Raw genomic sequence first — 19,692 nt, 5'->3', positions numbered from 1 at the left:
TGGGGGAAAGAATGCAAGTGAGTCATAGTTCTGTGGGCTAAACAAAGCTAGCTTGGATTAGAGCAGAATGCATGCTAAAGAAATGAAGTTCATGTGTGGTTACAGGGACACACAGTACAGAATAAGCAGATAAGGTCTGAGGGAGTGTTTGAGGAGCTCCTCTGTGGGAAGCCCTAGGTTTCCTTAAAAATCTTGTTTAACTTAAAGATTCATGCAAAATTTCTACTCCAAAATATTCTGCTTAATATTAAAATAATGTTTTACATTTATTTACCATGGAGGAAAATTAATTTTCCAGGAAGAAGCACTTTGTTTACTGTTCGATTTCATAGAACCCTACCTGGCACACAATGTGTCAAAATAACAGCTACTCTTTACTGGGTGATTATTGGGTGCCAGACATCTTTTAAAATGTCAGATGTATATTAACTTATTTAAAATTTACAACACTCTTGAGGTACATATTACTGTCATTGCCATGTTACAGATGAGGGGAGTAAAGGCAGTGAGAGGGCACGTCAGTTGCCTGAAGTTACTAAATTAGCAAGTGGTAGATCTAGGATTTGAACTCAGTCAGTTTGGGTCCAAAGGCCACCCTCTAATCATCCATTTGCTTGCCTTTGAGACCTGTGTGCCCTCATTGATGAATCCCTAATTTTAGTGCAATAAGAGCTCATTAAATGTGTATTTCCTCTTCCCCCTTCCTCTCGAGTCTAATTGTTACCAGGGAATGACATTGAACCTCTGCTCTTTGACTTCTTGAAGGCATGAATTCAATCAAGAGACAGAATTTTGTGCAGAATAAAACAGCCAGAAATTTATTAGTAAAAGAAAGTATACTCCAAGACTTGAGTGGGCTGACCCAAGAGAGGGAAGCACGCTAGAATAGCAAGTTTATTAGTAAACGCTAGTATACTTTGAGACATGGAAGGGGCTCACCCAAGAGATGGAAGCAGCCTAGCCTTACATTGCATGAAGGCTTTTATTTCTATGGGTAGAATTGCCTCCCCCTCTCCCTTCTCTTATCTCTCTCCCACTGAGGTGCCTGGTCCTCTGGCATTCAGCAATGCATTTCTTTGATTTAGGGGCATGTGTAAACACATCCCCTTAGGGTATGTGTAAGCCTGGAATCCTGCTGGGCAGCTGCAATGGGTCTGGATCCAAATGTGAGCTGCAGCAAGGGACTTTCTAACCAGGGCTAAGTTTCTCCTTCTCTTGCTCATTTCTATCTATCTACCTACCCTATCATAATCTTGTCTTTTATGTTATAGTATCAGCAGCTGCTGATGGCTATAAGGCGATTTGCTATTGGGGAAGATGTCAGTCCAGACATACTAGAAGCTGGGGAGCCTATGAAATTGTTTGCCTGGAGGGCTTGGACAAGGTCACCCTTGTCTTAGCCTGGGTTTTCCTTCCCCATTGGTTCTCACAGACAGTGTCAGAACAGGAGCCTCAAGACATCTTGAGTACCTTAAATTTTCAGGAGGCCTTCCTTGCTGTAGCTGCTCTCAAGTACCCCCCACCACCTTGCTCTTGGAGCAGAGGGTCCTTTTCCTTCCTTCCTTCTTTCCTTCTTTCCTTCTTTCCTTCCTTCCTTCCTTCCTTCCTTCCTTCCTTCCTTCCTCCCTCCCTCCCTCCCTCCCTCCCTCCCTCCCTCCCTCCCTTCTGTCTCTGAGGGCTTTTGTCTGCTGCTTTGAGCTTTAGCAACTAAATAGAGACTTGTGGGTAGTGCCCAAGAAGGAGATGTTCCTCCTCTGAGTGGGCTGGCTCCCAGCTCTATGCCAACAGGTCTTGAGTTAAAATGAAAAGTACTTCTCAGTCACACAGTTGCCTAGTGTGGGACACCCTTCCCTTAGCTGCCCGGGCCCATTCTTTAATGGTCAGGCCACAGAGTTCAGGCTTAAGGGCTCAGGTTCTGCCTGTTTCTTCCCTACCTTGCCCCTGGGAGCAGGCCTCCTTTCCTAGCTACACCCCTTTACTTCCCCCTTGATCCTGCTTTGGGCCACCTTCTACCTGTTCTAACTATTCCTTCTTACTAGTCACAGGGATCCTTTACTAGCAAAATCAAGCCCTCCCTGGAAGATTAAGAAAAGACTGAACTTTTGGCCTCCTACTTCCTGAGGTTTGTTGCACAGCCACCACTGGAAATCCTGGAGCAACAAAATTGCTTTGGGGTAATCTTCGATGGGGTAAACCCATCTTTTTTTCCATACCACCAAGAAATTCTCAAATACCAACTGGTTGCCCAGCAATTCAACTCAATTCTGACATTATCTACCTGGAGATAACATCAGATTTCACAGATTAAGGAATCAGTCCCACAAGATTGCCCTCTGCCATTTTAGAGGCCAATTGCAAGTACAGGTTATCACCTGTGCTTCTGACCCACTGGCTATAGATTGGGAAGTTCCCACAACTCCTCCTCGGGTTTGATTAATTTGTTACAGTGGTTCAAAGAACTCAAAGTAATGTTTCACTTACTAGATTACCCGTTTATTATAAAATGGTATAATTCAGGAATAACCAGATGGAAGAGATGCATAGGGAAAGATTTGTGGGAAGGGGCATGGAACTTCCATGCTTTCTGAGTACATTACTCTAACAGAATCTCAAGGTGTTCAAATACCTGGAAGCTCTCCAAACTCGGCCCGTCTGGGTTTCAATGGAGGCTTTATTACATAGGCATTATTGATTAAATCATTGGCCAATCCATTCAACCTCCAGCCCCTCCTCCCTCCCAGTTGGTGAGGGGGAGGTGGGACTGAAAGTTCCAAGCCTCTAATCATATGGTTGGTTCCCCTGGCAACCAGTCCCATTCTTAGGAACTTTCTAGAAGTCACTTCATTAACCTAAACTCAGGTGTGGTTGAAAGGGGTTTGTTATGACTATCAAGACAACTTTATTGCTATTATCATTGTGGAAATTCCAAGGGTTTTAGGAGCTCTGTGCCAGAAATGGGGAGGAGGAGCAAATATTTATTTCTTATTTATAAATCACAAGATCATACCACCCAATACACAGGTGAACAATCCCCAGCTGACCAAACAGCTGGCTGACTGAATAGTCAACTCACAGTCTCACTAATTCACAAGTCAGTTTATTCACTGGAAGATTTCTTTGGATTGACCCTCTGACTGACTAACCCCTCATTCTGATGGCCTGATTGAATAATTAACTCTAACAGATTTAACTGAACATTACTGACTGGCTTAGACAAATTTGGACTGCTGCGTCCTGACAAGTAACTGATCAATTAACTAACTCTAACCAACTGATAGCTCAGACTGATGATGTATGGAAGGAAGAATTTTCCCATCTTCTATTTTAGGTTCCATGGCTGGTCTAATAATTAAATTGACATAAGACAGATTAACAGGATAAAAACAAATTGAATTATGTACACACAGTGAGGCCCACAAAGATAGGAGATCCAAAAGGCGGCCAGAAAATTGAAGATTATATACCATCCTGTGCTAAGAAAAAGGATACAGGCCTGGGACTTCAAGAGGGAGGAACGTGAGACAGGTTAGCTAGCATGTTGTTAGGTAAACAGGGAAGTCCCTGGTAGAACAAACAAAGGCAGCCATATCTTGGAACTCCAGGTTCTGAAATGACTCATTCGCTCCAGGGCAAAAATGTAATTGTGCTCTGGGGTAAATGGGTTATCTCTTAACTCCTGTGGGGACAGAACCCCAAAAAGCAGTTTCCAGGCTCTCAGCCTCACATAGACAGGTGCTGGCTCAGGTAGTAAATGGCCATCAACTGTGATTGCATGGCCATCAGCTGTGGCTAGTTGGCCGTCAGCTGTAACCAGTGAGCCAATGGCCACTAATATAACTGCTGTGGCTACGCTAGCAGAGGAGAAGAATGGGGGCTAGCAAGAAGATGGCGGCTGGGCTGGCAAGCATGGATGGCGGTTTGAGGACAGTGTGGATCCAGCCTCCAGTGAGAGTATAGTGCCGCCAGAGAGAATATAGTGGTATGACTCCCCTACCTATGGCTCCGTGGGTGTTCCTTTTTGGCCTCACCATATCCTGCATTATGTGGGGAGCGGGAGCAGAGACCCCGCAGGCCGCCCTGCATGACAAATGGCGCAGCGAGCAGGATCTCCCGCCTGACAACTCCCTTTAGGCTGGGCAACAGAGCAAATCTGATAGACAAAATCCATTAGAAGGCGCCAACTCCCTTCCCCATGCATGCAAGAGAAAGTATAAAAATAAGAACCTTTTGCCTTAGCCAGTGGGCATCCCAATTTTGGGTACCTCCTCTCGTAAAGGAGCTATACGTTCACTTTAATAAAAATCTTTGCTCCTCTACCTCTCCTTCTGAGTCCACATTCTCATTCTTCGGGTATGTGAGACCACGATCTCCAGGCACTAGATACCAGAATCCTATATCAAAAGCAGTTCACAGGAATGTGTCAGGAGGATATGTATGACAAATAAAATGTGCCTTACCATGCAGGTAAGTCTCTCAGATGAAAAAGCTATCTCTGGTAATAGCTGTTTTCCTCGGACAGGCCCCCTTTCTAATGTAAATTTTCCTCACAAAAGGGTAACTTCTACTCTGTTTTACAAGCTTCTCCTGTGTGTGCAGTTTCTCAAAATGATTCTTATGCCAAAAAAGCCATATTTTGGGGTGTCATTCAGCTACCCTTCAATGAGCTGGAATGTACTGTTCAATTGACTGACTGGTGCTGACCTACTAAAACCTGATTCATTAGGCCTAACTTAGTCACTGATAAACTGAGCAATCAACACTGGTTGACTAACCAGTTAACAACCTCTTCAAAAGAAGATAAAACAACTCTAATTAGCTGACCAACCTGACCAAGGGTAGGAATGACTGATTAAAACTTGCTGTGTAATTGAAGAAAGGAGACAGAGTAGGGGAAGGCTGACTGGGTGAATGGCTGGCCAGCTCTTTCCAAGACTCAGACCCCTCTAGAGTGTGGGGCCTTGCCCTCGCTGCCTGTGGAATAAACTCGAAAGGCTAGAGATAGATTCTCCCATTCTCCATGACTCAGGCTGTCTGCAAGGGCCAGTTTCATGGAAATGTGACTTTGGGAGATTCTAAGGTCTTTCTTGAGGGTGGGTAAGGTAGAAGAGGACGTTAAACAACAAAAAAAAATTAACTTTCACAGTCAAAAGTCTTTAAAACAAAGGGTTTATTAGGCCATTGCTAGCAAAAAAAAAAAAAAAAAGAGACCAGTCTTGGGGCATGGAGTCTAAAACACCGGCAGTATGGCTAGGTAGGAAAGACAACATGTCCATCGTCCCAGAGTTTTGCAAGCGTTTTTACACATCGAGTAGTGGGGAGAAAGATATAAGCCATTCTGATTTACATGAGCTATAGACAAAGAGGGTCGGAGAAGCTGAAACAGGGCTAGTTCTTGGATAGGCATAGCAGAGTCTGCAGCACAGACCACAGCAGAGTCCCTAAACAAGAAGGGGAGGTTTCTGGGGTTCCATGGAAACTGGCTGCTCTGTCTTTTTACATAATTTCAGAAATAGTCACCTGGAAGTTAGTACTAAGGAGTGTGAGTATAACAGGGTGGAATGCTTTTTGCTTGTCTCCCATCTGACTCTTTTTTTGTTTGTTTTAAGTGTACAAAACAGTGTAATAGTTAGACATTTACACCCTTCAAAAAGTGATAAACCCTCTCCCCCAATCTACTACCCCTCTGACATCGTATATTGCTGTTACAATTCCATTGACTCCATTCCCTATGCTGTACTCCACATCCCGTGATTATATATATGTATGTATGTGTGTATATATATATATATATATATATATATATATATATATATATATATACACACACACACACACACACTGTGCTTACCCGAAAATAAGACCTAATTGAAAAATAAGCCCTAGCATGATTCAGGATGACATCCCCTGAACATAAGCCCTAATGCGTCTTTTGGAGCAAAAATTAATATAAGACCTGGTCTTATTTTCAGGGAAACACTATATATATATATTTGATTATAGTTGACATCAATATTATTCAGCTTCAGCTTCAGGTGTACAGCACAGTGATCAGGCATCTACACAGTCCATGCAGTGGTCTCCCTAATAAGACAAGTGCCCATCTGACCCCCTACAAAATCTTTATGTTATTGATTATATTATATTACATTATATTATATTATGACTACTAATTTGTGCTTTCTAATCCATTTACCTTCTCCCCATCCCCATCCCCCTCCCATCTAGCAACCATCAGTTTTTTTCTCTATATCTCTGAGTCTATTTCTGTTTAGTTTGCTCATTTATTCTGTTCTTTAGATTCCACATATAAGTGAGATCACATGGTAATTGTCTTTCTCCATCTGACTTATTTCACTTAGCATAATATTCTCTAGGTCCATCCATGTCATTGCAAATGGTAAGGTTTCATTCTTTATGGCTGAGTAATACTCCATTGTATAAATGTACCACAGTTTTTTTTCACCCAGTCATCTACTGATGGGTATTTCAGTTGTTTCCACATCTTGGTTATTGTGAATAGGGCTGCAATAAATATTAGGGTGCATATATTTTTTCTAATTAGTGTTTTGGATTTCTCTGGATAGATACCCAACAGTAGAATTGCTGGGTCATTAAGGTAGTTCTATTTTAAATTTTTTGAGATATTTCCATACTGTTTTTCCCCCCCTTCTTCCGCCTCCCCCGACATACACACACTCCGGTTCAAGCCGTTGTTTCTCAGTCTAGTTGTGTAGGACACAACTCTCTGGCCCATGGTGGTATTATGAGCCTTGCGCTCCGCCGGGCTGAGGCAGTTAGTTGCCAATCATCAGTCGGCATCTCACAGCAGCTCACAGCAACTCTCGCCGGCTGTCGGCCACTCACGATGGCCACTGGCCACTCACGATGGCCACCAGCCACTCATGGCAGCACACGGTAGCCTGCGGCGGCACTCAGCAGCCTGCGGCAGCTCACAATGGTTGCCGACCACTCACGCTGGCTGCCAGCCGCTCATGGCGGTACAGGGTAGCCCACGGCAGCTCACAGCAGCCCACAGCAGCCCAGCTCCAGGGAGAGCTGTTGTTCACAGTCTTAGCTGTAGAGAGCGCAGCTCACTGGCCCATGTGGGAATCAAACTGGCGACCCTCAGCATTAGGAGCACGGTGCTCAAACCATCTGAGCCACCATAGTATTTTCCATAGTGTCTGCACCATCTGACTCTTATCATAAATTCTAGCTTGCATTTCTCCCAGGCCCTTCAGATAAATAGTTCCTATTGTAGATATGCTAATAAACTAGAGGAATTCTGCAGAAACAGCCTCCTGAATAGGTGGGAAAAGATATGCAAAGCCATGACTGTTGATCAAAGCTTTACAGGAATCTCAGGACCTACTGAGAGCAGTGGAGGGTCAAGAACTTCAAGAATCAACTGGGAACAAAGAGATTTGGAGATTTCCTGCTCTTTTTTGGAGCTCACATCTTGTCCTGCCCATTTTTCCTTCCCTTGACATAAAAGAAGCCTGAATTTTGGACTTCCTTAAGATGGATTTGAGAAAACCAGGAATCTTCCATCTTCTTGTTATGACGCCATTTTGGTGAATAAAACCTTTCCTTATTCCAAACTGATCTATTGAAAATTAAATATTTGATGCACCGAGCACATGGGCCTTGTGACTACAACACAGAGCAGTCTTTTATTGGTTTTGCACTGCAGTTGTTAACTGATTAAGCCCTTTTTGTCTTTTCCACCCTCTGGCCTGCTGTAATTTAATTTAGGATATCTCAGAGTTTATTCCTTGTCAAGGAAATGGACAGGATCTTAGGGGATGCTTCTGTCAACCTAAATAAAGAAGTAAATGGAGGCAAGCTCTAATTACCTAAAATTGAATTTATCTGGGAGTGAACCTGGAGGGTCACTGAGTCCGGGGCTCATGCTGCCTGCACCACTCAGCCAATAGACAGACACAGGAGTTGGGCTATAGGATAAGCATTTATTGTCAGAGCACTGGTGGTCTGAGAAGGCAGCAGGTTAACACCTTCAAAAACTGCCTTAATATTCTCAGACTGGCTTAGGGTATTTAAGGAAAAATCTGGGCATTCCTCCAGAGGCTACATGATGGTTGGGGGCGGGGGTGTCTGCATGGGGCCTTTCCTCTGGCAACATAGCTCTCGGGTGGCATCAGCAACCCAGGAACAATGATGGGAGTAGCCTGGAAAGAATGCTAGACCATAGAGATTGTGATCAATAAGCATAAGGGTATTAATCATAAGTTTCAGGGTAATTTTCTAAAGCAGGGAACAGGGACAGGGAAAATTCTGAGCTCAAGCCACAGGGGGATAATCTATTGTTAAACTGTAAATCAAGGAAAGGTGAGGTTGGGGATGTTGTGAGGCCTCTACTACAGGCCTCGACTATGGGGGTCCCAACCAGGCCCTGCTTCAGGAATAGTAGAGCAATTGCAATTCAGAAAATGTAGGCTGTAGCAAGCTACAGGTGAGCCTGTTGAGGGTTTGGGGTGGGCTGTATTTATGGGCAAGGAGTGCAAAAAGGGGAAGTCTAGCCAGAGTCCAAACAGTAGTTAATTGGCTTGATGGGAAGAAATTCTCCGCCCCTCCTTTCTTCTGCCTCCTCCCCCTCTCCAGTTCAAGCGATTGTTTCTCAGTCTAGTTGTGTAGGACACATCTTCCTGGTCCATGGTGGTATTATTGTTGCAGAAAAATGGCAAGGACAGAGAAACGCAAGGGGCACACAGAGATCAGGGAGAACACAGCTTTATTAAGTCAGTGGGCTCAGGGGGATCCTTCCCAAAAGACTGAGCCCCTAGCAATGTTTTGAGCATGTTTTTATGGGTTGGGGACTTCCTTGAGTTGGGGAAGGGGTAGGTGTTGTCTGGTGATTGGCTCAAGGTGTGACTTGGAGGGGATTATGCGGAAGTGGGCTGGGGCTTAGGCTGGGGACTTTTCTCTCCACTGGGGCCACCATTTTAGCTCCGTTCCATGTGGCAGGGAACCATTTTAACGTCAGTTTCCCCATCATGTCCCCCCTGTTGATGATTAGAAGGGGAACCCTAGAGATCATCATTTAAACCGAGAGGGCGATAACCCTGTAGGGCAAGGATGCAGGTGGTGGTCTGATGGGAGATGGTATTTTCAATGGAATGGACAAGGGCATTGAGGATGCAGGAGCCAATGGTAGCTAGGAGGAGAATGGAGAGTAAGGGGCTCGCCAAAGGTTGGAGCCAGGAAGTCCAGGACTGAGAGCCAAACCCCTAGGAGGCGAGCTCTTCACAACGGCGCTGAATGCAGTCTCGGAGCTCACGGACCTTGGTGGTGACGAGTCCAGACTGGTTTACATAGTAGCAGCATTCTTCTTGGAGGAAGAGACAGGTCCCACCCTTTTTGGCCGTGAGCAGGTCAAGGGCACGCCGGTTCTGGAGGGCGACCACAGCCAGTCTGGAGAGTTGGGTCTGGAGTGACGTGAGTGAGTCTGCGACCCGCTCCATGTCATCATTGAGTTCCTGAGAAAGCTTGTAGTAAAAGTTGATGGAGGTCCCAAGGTCGGAGGCACCAGCGGCGACCCCAGTAAAGATGCCAGCGCCTATGAGGAAAGGAATGACAGCCACCTGACGGGCACGATGAGAAGGGGAAATCCGAGACTGGAACTATGAGTCGGTGTACAGGGAGGTGGAGGGGGATAAAAAGGTGAGGATGCAGCCAGGGTCAGTGTCATTGGTGCCTCGGCATCTGAAAAGTAAGCCACCCTCGCAGGAGAAGAAAATGCCGGGAGGGGCACAGTAGGGTAGTGGCTTAGTGAAGGTAAATCAGCAGGGGTCAGGGACCTGTGCGCGGCCTGGGAGCAGATAACAGGTTAAGTTCGAGGCAGGAGCTAGGGGGATGGGGCCGCCAATTGGGCTGGAGATGATGGAGGTGTTAGTAGTGTTGGGCAGCAACCAGTCGGGGGGAACCGGGATACCAGAGAAAACCGAACGTGCAAGGGGTATACAAATCCAACAGGCGGAATTGGCAGAGGGGGAAGTAGAATGAAGCCATAGTTGGTAGGATGTGTTGAGGAGCTGCCGGGTAAGGCCCTGGGTATCTGGGAGTGGAGTGAACCGGCGGAGGGAAGTTAGGTTGTGGCCACGTTAGTGGCGCTGGGGCAGAGTAGCCCGAGCTATCGCAGCAATCCAGGTTGCAGCAATGTTGCAGAGGGCAGTGTCCTGGGCACCTCTACCATCGGAGGACCCGGCCTAGGCCAAGTATGACCAGCAGACAGACCCTCGGGGGAAGGAATTGCAGCGGGACCGGAAGGTCCGAGTCAGAGTGGCAGTCCAATAGGTGTGGCTGGATTCTGTGCAGGTGGTCAGCGTGGTTCCCCGGTAGCATTCCTGGGGCATGAGTGTATAGAATTGGAAGTAGGCTCTTGTCCCGGATCCCCGGGTGCAGGGACATTTAGAGGAGAGACTTAAGGGGGAAAGGCTAAGGAGACTCAAGAGCCAGAGGGCTGCAGGCAGGTAAGCATGAGCAGAGGAGAAACCCATAGTAGAAATCCAAACAGGAGGAGACCCCTCTGGTTGGGGGTCCAATCAGGGGGGGTCACAGAGATGAGCAGAAGAGAGGCCAGAAGGGTCAGCAGGCAGAGGGTGACGATGGTAAGGGGGGCACAAATAAGAACTGTCATTCAGGAGGTCTTCTTAAGTGTCATCTTCAATGGTTCATCAGGTACTGGGTGTGGGGTCCAGGCAGGCTGATCGGTTCCACTCGCTTGACGCGGGAATGGTGGATCCATGGTGTTATATCAGAGACCTTAAGGGCAGTGGGGGTGACAAGGATTACTGTGTGTGGGCCCGTCCATATTGGGCAGAGGGGCTCACGCTTCCAATCTTTGACCCAGACCCTGTCACCTGGAAGATGGGGATGGACGGGGATCCCTAATGAGACAGGAGTTCTTTCTAGCAGATGTGAGTGTAGACCCGTAAGGATCTTTCCTAGGGCAATAAGCTGACCTTGGAGGTGGGAGTCACCTACTACTCTGAGGTTGCCTGGGATGGATGATAGCAATGGGGGAGGCCGGCCATAAAGAATCGCAAACGGGGAGAAGCCATCCTTCCGAGGAGCACACCAGGAGCAGAGGACGGCCAAGGGAAGTAGGTCCATCCACCCCAGAGAGGTTTCTTGGCAGAGCTTCGACAATGTTTCTTTGAGGGTACGGTTCATGCCCTCTACTTTCCCTGAACTCTGGGGTCGATAGGCCATGTGAAGCTTCCAGGAAACATTGAGGGCCGAGGCCAGAGTCTGTAGAACATCTGAGACAAACGCTGGCCCATTGTCCCTGTGAATGGTGAGGGGAAGCCCATACCATGGAATGATCTCATGGAGGAGAACCTTGGTGACTTCTCTGGCTCTCTCAGTTCGGGTGGGGAAGGCTTCCATCGAACCCGAGAAGGTACAGACTAGGACAAGAAGGTATTTTGTCCCTCGGTGAGGGGTCATTTCTGTGAAGTCTACCTCGAGATCCTCAAAAGGGGCAGATCCCATTTGTTGGACCCCAGGTGGTGGGGTCGGTCCGGTCTTGGGATTATGTCTGGCACAGGTGGCACAGCGCTCTGTGATAGAACGGCATAAGGCTGTGAGTCTGGCTATATAGAAGTTTTTGGCCAACAGCTTTTCAAGTCCAGTCTTCCCTAGGTGGGCAGTAGAGTGATGTTCTGAAATGATGCGGGGAACAAGGGCGGCCAAGATAAACAAGCGCCATCACGTAGTATCCACCAACCCTGAGGATGCCAGGTGGTCCCCTCATTCTGTGCCCAGCTATCTTCCGCTGCGGTGTAGGTAGGGATTGGCGTGTCTGGGGTGGTGGAAGCAATGATGGCTCTGTTTTTTTCCTGGGCGGCTGTCCTCGCGGCTTGATCGGCGAGGCAATTGCCAGTAGCCGGCTCATCGTTCCCTTTCTGGTGTCCTTGGCAGTGAATGATAGCTAGGTACTGGGGTGCCCAAACAGCTTCCAACAGCTGTAGGATTTCGCCTTTGTTTTTGATGGTCTTCCCGTCAGATGTGAGGAGGCCATGTTCTTTGTAGATGGCCCCATGTATGTGCATGGTGGCAAAAGCGTACCTGGAGTCTGTGTAAATATTGACCTTTTTGTCTCTCGAAAGCTGTAGTGCCCGTATGAGAGTCCAGAGTTCGGCTCATTGTGCTGACCACCCAGCAGGGAGTGCCTTTGCCTCTAGAACCTCTGAGGCTGTAGTTACAGCTTAGCCAGCTCTATGTAGCCCATCCTGTAGAAAACTGCTGCCATCAGTACAGAGTGTAACCTCTGCATCCTGCAGAGGGTAGTCCTGTAGGTCAGGCCATGTGGCATGGACCTCAGTGATGACTTCTAGGCAATCGTGTTCTGACTCGCCGTCAGCCATAGGGAGGAAGGTCTCTGGGTTCAGGGCTTGAAGAGTCTGAAGGCTTATGCGAGGATTTTCCAGAAGGAGCCCTTGGTATTGGGTGAGCCTGGCGTTGGAGGGCCAGTGTGGACCCTGACAGTTCATGAGCGTAATTACAGAATGGGGAACCTTGACTGTGAGTTGTTGTCCGAGGGTGAGCTTGTCAGCTTCCTGGATGAGGAGCACTGTAGCGGCTAAGGCCCGCAGGCCTGGGGGCCATCCAGAAGCAACCGGATCCAGTCTTTTGGACAGGTAAGCAATAGGCCTCTTCCAGGACCCAACTGTTTGGGTTAGGAGCCCCAATGCAGTTTTGTCCTTTTCATGGACAAATAGGCAGAAAGATTTTTCCGTATCGGGTAGACCTAAAGCTGGGGCTCTCTCAAGCAAGTCTCTGAGTTCCGTGAAGGCCTTTTCCTGTGCCTCTCCACATTCTAGGGGTTGTTTGTCCTGTCCAGTGAGTGACTCATAAAGTGGTTGGGCCATGGCTGAGAACCCGGGGATCCAGATCCGACAGAATCCAGCTGGCCCCAAAAATTCACATAGGGCCTGCTTAGTGGTGGGCCGCAGAAGGTTGGTAATAACTGCTTTTTGCTCTGCGCTGAGGGCCCGTTTTCCTTGGGTGATTATGAAGCCCAAGTATTTGACTTCCTGTCTGCAGAGTTGAGCTTTTTCCCAGGACACTCAGTACCCTTTGGTGGCCAGATGTTGTAAGAGGGCAATTGTGGCCTAGTGGCAGGCCTCTCTGGTCGGGCAGGCGACAAGGAGATCATCTACATTTTGCAACAGGGTGCAGTTGGCTTGTTCTCGCAGGAAACTCATGAGGTCAGAAGCCAGGGCCTCACTGAATAGTGTGGGGGAGTTCTTAAACCCCTGTGGAAGCCTCGTCCAGGTGAGCTGCATTTGATGTCCTGAGTTAGGGTCAATCCACTTGAAGGCAAAGATGGGTTGGCTTATCGGGGCCAGTCAGATACAGAAGAAGGTGTCCTTGAGGTCCAGGCATGTGAACCAGGCAGCCTCCGGTGGGACCTGGCTGAGAAGGGTGTAGGAATTGGGAACTACTGGATGTAGAGACTGAGTTACTTGATTCACCACACGGAGGTCCTGAACTGGGCGATATTCACCATTTGGTTTCTTGATGGGGAGCAGTGGTGTGTTCCAGGGGGACTGACACTCAACGAGGATGCCCGCATCTTTCAGCCATTCAAGATGTATCTGGATGCCTCTCTGGGCTTCCCTGGAGATCGGGTACTGTCAAAACCGTTGCGGCTGGGCCCCAGCCTTTAGTTCAATTATGACCGGGGCCCGTTGGCTGGCAAGTCCGGAAGGATTGTCCTCTGCCCACACCCCTGGTACCTCAGTTCGGTAGAATTCAGGGTTTGTTTTGACAGCCTCTGATTCAAATAGTCTCCATTCCTTGTCCCTAGGCGTGTTGAGGGACAGAATGAGCTGTGGCTCGGCGGGGCTCAAGTTCATGGTTGTTTGGCTGGACGGCTCGAAGGAAATTTGTGCCCCTACCTTGGTGAGTAAGTCTCTCCCCAGCAGCGGGATAGGGCACTCTGGTGTATGTAAGAACTCATGGGCTACTACGTGGCCCCCCACCTTGCAGGTTCGGGAATGGCAAAATGGCTGAGTTATTGCCTGATCTCTGGTGGCTCCCATGATGGTTACAGTCCGATTAGTAAGGGGAGCCATGGGGGTAGTAACCACTGAGTGTTCTGCTCCTATGTTTACCATAAAGGTTATCTTTTGGCCCCCCCATGTCTAAATCAACCATGGGCTCACGGGGGCCTAGCAGTAGAGAGCCTGGTCCCCGTCAATCAGATTCTATGCCAGCCAGTCTAATGAATTCAGGTTCCTTTTCAGCAGGAGGGGCAGGCCGTGGATGGCTTCTGGGTTTAGGCCGCCACCGATTGGAACATTCATTTTTCCAGTGTCCCATCTCCTTGCAGTAGGCACATTGATCTTTCTTGAGCATCCTGCGAGGCTGTGTCGGATTTCTTCTTTGTCCCGTAGTTCTCCTTGGGTTGGTGTTTTGTTGGAGTGCCACCGCCAGTAGCGTTACCTTCTGTCTCATCCTCTTATCAGCTTCTCATTTGGCTGTGTTGTCACGGTTGTGGAATATCTTTTTTTTTTTTTTTTAATTAAATTTATTGGGGTGACAATTGTTAGTAAAATTACATAGATTTCAGGTGTACAATTCTGTATTACATCATCTATAAATCCCATTGTGTGTTCATCACCCAGAGTCAGTTCTTCCATCACCATATATTCGATCCCCCTTACCCTCACCTCCCCCCCCCACCCCCCTTACCCTCTGGCAACCACTAAACTATTGTCCGTGTCTATGAGTTTCTGTTTCTCATTTGTTTGTCTTGTTCTTTTGTTGTTTTTGGTTTATATACCACATATCAGTGAAATCACATGGTTCTCTGCTTTTTCTGTCTGACTTGTTTCGCTCAGCATTACTCTCTCAAGATCCATCCATGTTGTCACAAATGTTCCTATATCATCTTTTCTCACTGCTGAATAGTATTCCATTGTGTATATGTACCACAACTTCTTTATCCATTCATCTATCGAAGGACATTTTGGTTGTTTCCATGTCTTGGCCACCGTAAACAAAGCTGCAATGAACATTGGAGCACACGTGTCTTTATCTCTAAATGTTTTCAGATTTTTTGGGTAGATACCCAGGAGAGGGATTGCTGGGTCATACGGCAATTCTATTCGTAATTCTTTGAGGAACCTCCACACTGCCTTCCATAACGGCTGCACCAGTCTGCATTCCCACCAACAGTGTATGAGGGTTCCTTTTTCTCCACAACCTCTCCAACATTTGTTACTATTTGTCTTGTTGATGATAGCCATTCTGACTGGGGTGAGGTGATATCTCATTGTGGTTTTGATTTGCATTTCTCTGATGATTAGTGATGTTGAGCATTTTTTCATATGTTTATTTGCCATTTGTATGTCCTCTTTGGAGAAATGTCTCTTCAAGTCCTCTGCCCATTTTTCAATTGGGTTGTTTGTTTTTTTGTTGTTGAGTTGCATGAGTTCCTTGTATATTCTGGATACTAGCCCCTTATCGAAGGCACTGTTAGCAAAAATCTTCTCCCATTCAGTTGGTGGCCTCTTTATTTTGTCAATGGTTTCTTTTGCTGTGCAGAAGCTTTTAAGTTTCATATAGTCCCATTCGTTTATTTTAGCTTTTACTTCCATTGCCTTTGGAGTCAAGTTCATAAAATGCTCTTTGAACCCAAGGTCCATAAGTTTAGTACCTATGTTTTCTTCTATGCAGTTTATTGTGTCAGGTCTTATGCTTAAGTCTTTGATCCATTTTGAATTAACTTTGGTACATGGTGACAAATAGCAGTCCAGTTTCATTCTTTTGCACGTGGCTATCCAATTCTCCCAGCACCATTTATTGAAGAGGCTGTCTTTGCTCCATTGTATGTTTTTCGCTTCTTTGTCAAAAATTATCTGTCCATATTTATGTGGTTTTATTTCTGGGTTCTCAATTCTATTCCATTGGTCTATGTGTCTGTTTTTCTGCCAATACCATGCTGTTTTGATTATTGTAGCCCTGTAGTACAAGCCAAAGTCAGGAAGTGTGATACCTCCATTATAGTTCTTTTTTCTTAAGATTGCTTTGGCTATTCGGGGTCTTTTGTGGTTCCAAACAAATCTGATGATTTTTTGTTCTATTTCTTTAAAATATGCCATTGGGATTTTGATGGGGATTGCATTGAATCTGTATATTGCTTTGGGTAATATGGCCATTTTAACTATGTTGATTCTTCCAATCCAAGAGCACGGAATGTCTTTCCATTTCTTAGTGTCTTCTTCAATTTCTTTCAAAAATGTCTTATAGTTTTCAGCATATAGGTCTTTCACATCCTTGGTTAAGTTTATTCCTAGGTATTTTATTCTTTTTGCTGCAATTGCAAAAGGAATTGTCCTTTGTATTTCTTTTTCTGAGATTTCATTGTTAGTATATAGGAAGGCAATGGACTTTTGTGCGTTGATTTTGTAGCCGGCAACTTTACTGTATTCGTTGATTGTTTCTAATAGCTTTTTGGTGGAGTCTTTAGGGTTTTCTATATATAGCATCATGTCATCTGCAAAGAGTGATAATTTAACTTCTTCATTCCCAATTTGGATGCCTTTTATTTCTTTCTCTTGCCTGATTGCTCTGGCAAGGACTTCCAACACTATGTTGAAAAGCAGAGGTGATAGGGGACATCCCTGTCGTGTTCCTGAACGTAGAGCAAAGGGCTTCATCTTTTCTCCATTAATTATGAGATTAGCAGAGGGCTTGTCATATATGGCCTTTATTATGTTAAGGTATTTTCCTTCTATACCCATTTTATTAAGTGTTTTAATCATAAATGGATGTTGTATCTTGTCAAATGCTTTTTCTGCATCAATTGATATAATCATATGATTTTTGTCCTTTATTTTGTTTATGTGATGTATCACATTGATGGATTTGCGGATGTTGAACCATCCTTGTGCCCCGGGGATGAACCCCACTTGGTCGTGATGAATAATCTTTTTAATGCATTGTTGTATTCTATTTGCTAGAATTTTATTTAGGATTTTTGCATCGGTATTCATTAGAGATATTGGTCTGTAGTTTTCTTTTTTTGTGCTGTCCTTACCAGGTTTTGGTATCAGGGTAATGTTGGCCTCATAAAATGAGTTAGGGAGTACTGTCTCTTCTTCAATTTTTTGGAAGAGTTTGTGCAGAATTGGTATTAGATCCTCTTTGAAGGTTTGGTAGAGTTCACTAGTGAAGCCATCTGGTCCCGGACTTTTGCTTTTGGGAAGGTTTTGGATGACTGATTCAATTTCGTTACTGGTGATCGGTCTGTTTAGATTTTCCAGTTCTTCATGGTTCAGCCTTGGAAGGCTATATGTTTCTAAGAACTTGTCCATTTCTTCTAGGTTGTTGAATTTGTTGGCATATAGTCCTTCATAGTATTCTTGGATGATCCTTTGTATTTCTGTGGTGTCCGTGATAACTTCCCCTTTTACGTTTCTGATTTTGTTAATCAGTGTCTTCTCTCTTTTTATCTTAGTAAGTCTAGCCAATGGTTTGTCAATTTTGTTAATCTTTTCAAAGAACCAGCTCTTTGTCACATTAATTTTTTCTATTGTCTTTTTGTTCTCTATTTCATTTATTTCTGCTTTAATTTTTATTATTTCCTTTCTTCTGCTGACCTTGGGTTTTACTTGTTCTTCTTTTTCTAGTTCTTTAAGGTGTAACATGAGGTTATTTATTTGGGAGTTTTCTTGTTTCTTGAGATAGGCCTGTAATGAGATAAATTTCCCTCTTAAAACTGCTTTCGCTGCATCCCAGAAATTTTGGTAGGATGTATTTTCATTGTCATTTGTTTCTATGTATCTTTTGATCTCTCCTCTAATTTCTTCTTTGACCCAGTCCTTCTTTAAAAGTATGTTGTTTAATCTCCATGTATTTGTGTTTTTTCCCACTTTCTTTTTACAGTTGATATCCAATTTCAAAGCCTTGTGATCAGAGAATATGCATGGTATGATTTCAATCTTCTTAAATTTGTTGAGACTGATTTTATGTCCCAATATATGGTCTATCCTTGAGAATGTTCCGTGTACACCAGAAAAGAATGTATAGTCTGATGTTTTAGGATGAAGTGCTCTATAAATGTCAATTATGTCCATTTCATCTAACGTGTCATTTAGGGCTACTATTTCGTTATTTATTTTCTGTTTGGATGATCTATCCATAGCTGTCAATGATGTATTTAAGTCCCCTAGTATAATTGTGTTTTGGTCGATTTCTCCCTTTAGTTCTGTTAGTAGTTGCTTGGTGTATTTCGGTGCTCCCTGATTGGGGGCATAAATATTTATGACTGTTATGTCTTCTTGTTGTGCAGTCCCCTTCACCATTATGAAATGTCCATCTTTATCTCTTGTTATCTTTTTCACCTTGAAGTCTGTTTCATCTGATATCATTATGGCTACACCTGATTTTCTCTGGGTACCATTTGCTTGGAGAGTCAATTTCCACCCTTTCACTTTGAGTCTATGCTTGTCCTTGTAGCTGAGATGTGTCTCTTGGAGACAGCATATGGTTGGGTTTAGTTTTTTGATCCAATCTGCTACTCTGTGCCTTTTTATTGGCGAGTTCAGTCCATTTACATTTAGGGAGATTATTGATATGTGAGGATTTCCTGTCATTCTATCTTTAGTTTTCTGGTAAGGCTGTGTCTCCATTGTTTCTTTGCCTTTTTGTTGTTGTCTATTATTTCTGTGTGGTGGTATTCTATGATGTTTCCCTCTGTTTCTTCTTTTATTTCAGTATATATTTCAATTCTGGATTTATTTTGAGTGGTTACCCTTAAGTTTTTGTAAAAGAAAGTTTGATATTTAGAATATTCCATTTTCTTCAGCACGCTTACTTTCTCCATTCCCATATTCCGGTTTAGGCCTTTACTCTCCCCCTTTTTGAGTTGTGGTTGCCACAAATTGTCCCTGTTGATGTTGGTCGAATAGCCTCCTTTAGTATTTCTTGTAGTGCAGGTCGTGTATTAGAAAATTCCCTCAGCTTCTGTATGTCTGGAAAGGTCTTTATTCCTCCTTCATATCTAAAGGATATCTTTGCTGGATATATTATTCTTGGCTCATGATTTCTCTCTTTTAATAGTTTGAATGTTTGGTTCCACTCCCTCCTGGCTTGTAGAGTTTCTGCTGAAAAATCTGATGATAATCTAATGGGCTTTCCTTTGTATGTTACCGTCTTCTTTTCCCTGGCTGCCTTGAGGATTCTTTCTTTGTCGTTGATTTTAGACAGCTTCAATACAATGTGCCTTGGAGAAGGCCTGTTGGGATTGAGGTAACTAGGTGTTCTATTTGCTTCTTGGATTCGAGGGTCCAGTTCTGTCCACAAATTTGGGAAGTTCTCGTCGACAATTTGTTTGAATATATTCTCTGGTCCCTTCTCTCTTTCTTCTCCTTCTGGTATGCCCATTATTCTTATATTGCTCTTTCTGATGGAGTCAGAAAGTTCTTGTAGAGTTCTTTGATTTCTTTTAAGTCTCAAGTCTCTTTCTTCTTCTCTCTGTGTCATTTCCAGGTTTCTATCTTCGATGTCACTGATTCTTTCCTCCATCTGGTCAACTCTACTACCTAAGCTGGTTATTTCATTCTTAATTTCTTCTATTGAGTTCTTAATCTCCAGAAATTCTATTTGATTCTTTTTTAAGATTTCAATCTCTTTCGTAAAATGCTCATGCTGTTCTTT

General features: G+C 44.9%; 1 pseudogene; it reads right to left on the bottom strand.

Annotated features, from left to right (window-relative positions):
* Positions 1-9,248: 9,248 nt before the first annotated feature.
* On the bottom strand, positions 9,249-10,626 carry LOC148754617 (syncytin-1-like; annotated as a pseudogene).
* Between the last annotated feature and the right edge of the window lie 9,066 nt (positions 10,627-19,692).

This window comes from Rhinolophus sinicus, chromosome 18, assembly GCF_057876585.1.
Source record: "Rhinolophus sinicus isolate RSI-liver-muscle chromosome 18, RSI-T2T, whole genome shotgun sequence".
NCBI lineage: Eukaryota > Metazoa > Chordata > Mammalia > Chiroptera > Rhinolophidae > Rhinolophus > Rhinolophus sinicus.
This window is presented reverse-complemented; position numbering and strand designations above follow the sequence as displayed.